Genomic DNA, 4,939 nt, shown 5'->3' with positions numbered 1-4,939 from the left:
CTGGTGCTCAGGGGTGGGGTGCAGAGCCTCCCTGCTTGCCCCTGTGCCCTGGGGCTTCAGGGACATGCCGGCTACTTCCAGGACCCATGCAGAGCCAGGGCAGGTAGGGAGCCTGCCTTAGCCCTGCTGCATCGCCAACTGGACTTTTGGCCTATTAAAATCTTCCGGATTGATTTCAAAAGCAACCAGGAGACTGAGTCTGAGACTCCTGGCCAGTCCGAGAGAGTTGACAACCCTCTGTTTATTCATTTGCTGCAAGTCCTAGACTGTGACCTTTCTTGGACACAGAATGTCTTTATGTTATTAGTTTTAGCACAGTCAGGTCCTGCTCACTAATAGGGTCCTTAAGACCTACTGCAATGTAAATGAATTCTTATTAATTATTATTATAAAGCTGATCTTGTCACCTATAGATTGTTAATTTGAATACAAAAACACTGGCCAAAACAGTGGTCAGTAGGTTATATGAAATCCTCCCTACACTGATATAGCCCAGTCAGGATTTTTCCTACGATGCTACACATCTAGGATCTCTGCAGGTAGGTCAGCCCAACCCCTTCAGCAAATCCAAGTAAAGAGTGAGTTCATGTAGGCACCAGCCTCTGCACAGGTGCACAAAGATGGGAAGAGCTGTGTAGGTGTTGCTGACCCCAGGAAGGGGGACACAAGGAAGTGTTCACTTTCTCTGCCTTGCCACAGCTGCAACATGTGCATACACCTGAGTACAAAGGCTGCTCGGGATTAATGCCTGCATTAGTAACCTCTCTAAGAGGGAGCAGTGCCATGCCTCCCCCTTCACCTCTGCTCTAGCCAGCAGATCTGCCCTCTTGTAAAGTGGGTGCAGTAACTGCCCTTCCCAATAGCCCTGGGAAGCATCATGGTTTTCCCCGGGGATGGAGCAGCTCTGCACTGCTCACCACACAGGGTCGTGGTTTAAAAGGAATGAATATTCTACTACAAATTAAAATCAAGCAACCGAACTTGCCATCCAACCACCAAGACTCTGTTCCCCTCTCAGCCGGCCCAATTTTGCTCCATTATACCTTGCAAGCTTGGAGTAACAGCACTCAAATCAAATCCCATTGCCATGGGTTTACACCAGTGTATCTGAGGGCAGATTTTGGCCCCAGGTTTTAAATTCTTTTTGCTGGGTTAAGGACAGAATTCCTTATTTCTTAAGTTTCATGTCATCATAACAACACTGAAGCAAGCAAAAACAGTCTGTTTAGAAAGAGACAAACATTTAGCAGAAGAACTACAAACACTGTAGGTATTCGTAAAGGCTCTAATCCAAGCAAATCTCCAGCCCATTTAGCAAAAGAGAAGAGCTTCAGACTGTCATTTTCAAGATTCCCAAGAACTCTGAGGTATCAAAGATGCTTTATTTTAGTCTTTTTTTCAAAATTTGCCCTCTAACAAAAGCTTTTTGGATTTTTCACTATAGCTGTGAACATGGCACCAGAACCAGCACTGGAGCTCTCAGTGTCATCAGCTTCTATATCCAGTGTTTAGTACCTTTATTGAGATTTTTTTTTCTCTCTCATATCCACATTGCCTTGAAAAACGCCATAAGTGATTGGATTTGATACCATACTCTGTGTGATGGGATGTATAAACTTCATACGAGTGCTGGAGGAGATAAGGAGCAACCGTGGGCCCAAGCAACCCTATCCGGCTGCACCTGAAAAGCCTACTCAAGCTGGAGGTGGAGCTTAAAAGGGAGCCCGACAGCTCAGAAGGGGATGACAAGGCAGGGAGAACGACCTGCCCTGAGACCTCTGAAGAGAGATGCTGCAGTTGCTTTTCTGGTAGAGGAAAGCAGCCCACCTGCAGAGGCTAAAGGTGCAGTTGATAATTTTTTTCTTACGACAGCACAACAGACTCCAAGACTTTGAGAAGAGAGTGGTAGGAAGTGGCCCAGGGAGGCAGTCTCCTGAATGCTGGATATTTGGTAACCTTTACAGGACCCAGGGCTGGGACCTGGTGGAGTGGGAGGGCCTGAGCTCCCCTACCAACCTGCCCTCTCATTAAGAAAGGCACAAAAACACTCACCCTCTAGACTCCTCCCGGAGGAAAAAATGGAAAGGATTAATACCTTTTGCAAACCCCAGTTGAGATTAGACAATCATTGGGGGTTCAATAATCAAACCCCATATCTCTTTAGCAATCTCATCACACTGGTCTGGAGGGAGATAGGAATGAGTGGTAACCTGGCCGGATGGTCAAGTTAACTCTCAATAAAAGACAGACTAACACAGGGTGAAGAAAGAGTAGAGATGTCGTAGCCAGGGGCCCAACCCCCTAACTACTAGGCAATGCCACCTGCAAATGCTGCCCATCATACCCTGGACCACTTTTGTTTTGATTTTTTTCACCCATGGCTTTTATAACCTTCCAGTCTTGGTAGTTTGTGACTAAGAATGCTTACACGTCATTTTTCCGCAACAGGACACTATTTTGAGGGTTGCAGAGATCTTCCTTAAATACTGGTTGCTTTAGATTTTGTCATCTTCATATAGTTCAAAAGAACACCCCAAAATATGCCACAAGTTCTGTCTCACTGACAAAAGGAATGTATTCTCATGCTTTCATCTGTCCTGAAGAATCAGAGAAGATTATACCCTTGCAGCTTAGTCTCTTTGTGAACGGCAAATACCTTATTTACAATTTTTTAAAAATTTTAAATGGATTTCACCTTGGCGACCTGTAAAGTAATTTCTCTATCAAGATTCAGGTTTCAGGAAATAAGCTGTCTGACCTATATGCCAGTTCCAAAAATAAAACGTTACTGTAATTGTCTTGTTTGCAAGAAGAATAAGAGGAGTTGTCTATTTTAGGTTAGCAGAAGAGAAAATGGGAATGATCGAATTTATCATGTCTAAATTTATTTTTATCTTGCTGATAAATGAATGTTGCACAACGAGATCTGCTGTGCTAGGATTTTTCTCATTAGTTATTTTTATATGGGTCTTATATTGAATTTTATTTATACTATATTATACTATTTTATTTATACTATATTATGTCATCTTATGACGTTTGGCCCATATAAGACCAAAAGTGGTCCTATGTTTCTGGAATTTTGATATTTTGACAGGGAAATACCACATATTTTTCAAATTGCTGGCTTAATCAGTACTTCTCCAAGTGGACATTAGCTAACAATAACCTAAATGAAATTTGATTGGACCAAGTTGCATGGCTCTAAGGAAGATACTGCAAAGTAAAGTGATACAATCTGTAAACCATAAAAATCAATGGGAAGTCCTAGAAGCCTTGCATTTTGGGTCTACAGGCCATCTTGGGCTAGAATAATGTTCTAGATTTATGAAAATACAGGCCACTTCAACCTATGACCAGCCAATCTCTGAAGAATGCCCACTAGCAAAAAGTGTGGGGTCAATAGAATGTCGCTATCTTGCTCTTTGTCTGCAGTTTCAGCTCCTACTGCACGAGGCTTCAGAAGCCTGAGAGCTGGAGAGCTCGCAAACCTCTTATAATGTTTATGTTTCTTATTTTTCTATTTTTTATCTTTTGTTTTTATTAGCTGGGAGATGTTCCAGCCTTTTTCTTTCCCATTCTTTTTTTAAGGTGTGAAATTGAAAATGTGACTATGTGCATGAGCATCCTTGCAGCCCCCACAACCATAGCGCCAGAAAAAATAATTTCCCAGATTTAACCATCCCTTAACATGATCTGATAAAGACAGGCATTAAAATGTGTTAATTTAAAAGTTTTGAAAGACTTGAGATATTTACCAGAAATTACAGATGACGAAGTTGTCAAACTTCTCCTTATCAAGAATGTTCTGTTAAAGTTTTTGCTCTAATATCTCTGATGGTGGATGGAGTAAAGGTTAGCTACCATTTAACAACAGAAGTCTAAGGCCCTGTCTACACTGGCAAGTTTCTGCGCAGTAAAAGAGCTTTCTGCACTGTAACTCCTGAGGTGTACACACTGCCAAGCCACTAAGTGCGCAGAAACTGCGCAGTTGTAGCACTTTAAAAAAACACTCCAACAACAGGAGTAGAGCTTTCTGCACCGGGACTACAACACTGTGGTGCCAGTGTAGACACCATGGTGATTACAGCACTGCAACTGGCCTCCAGGAGGTGCCCCATGATGCCTGATCTCACCTCTCTGGTCATCGATTTGAACTCTACCGCCCTGCCGTCAGGTGACCAACCATCATCCCCACCCTGTACATTCCTTTGGAAATTTGAAAGTCCCCCTCCTGTTTGCTCGGTGATGCATGCAGTGGTCTCAGCACATCTTTCCAGGTGGACATGCCTGCTTCACGCATCAAGTGATCCCCCACTTGGAGCAATGCCAAGCTGCTGGACCTCATTAGCATTTGCGTGGGGGGAAGGCTATCCAAACCCAGCTGTGCTCCATCCATAGGAATTATGATACCTATGGACAGATTTCATGATGCATGACAGAAAGGGGCCATGACCGGGACACATTGCAGTGCAGGGTCAAAGTAAAGAAGTTGCAGAACCCCTACCACAAGGCGCGGGAGGCAAACTGCCACTCCAGTGCTGCACCCATGAGCTACCGGTTCTACAAAGAGCTGGTTGTGATACTAGGCGGCGACTCTACCTCCATTGTGAAGGCCCCTGTGGATACTTCATTGGCTCACGTGCTAGTCAAGAGTGGACCGAGCCAGGAGGAGGAAATCTTGGACAAGGATGTGGAGTGGGAGGGAGACCCACAGGCAGAGGATAACTTGGAGGCCAGAGATGTATGCAGCCAGGAGCTCTTTTCTACCTCGGAGGAGCCTAGCCAGTCACACAGCCAGATCTTGGTTAAGCGCAAACAGGAGAGGAGGCCCCTGGTAAGTGGATCTGATTTGGGGAATTCCTGAAGTGAGTTGTTACAGGCAGGAGGGCTGCAGAAAGCAGGCTTGTCTCCCACCGCATGCCTAGTCTGAGCAGCC

Source organism: Gopherus flavomarginatus, chromosome 1 (genome assembly GCF_025201925.1).
Source record: "Gopherus flavomarginatus isolate rGopFla2 chromosome 1, rGopFla2.mat.asm, whole genome shotgun sequence".
NCBI classification, from domain to species: Eukaryota; Metazoa; Chordata; order Testudines; family Testudinidae; genus Gopherus; species Gopherus flavomarginatus.
The sequence above is the reverse complement of the archived record's forward strand: the minus strand, read 5'-3'. Positions refer to the sequence as shown.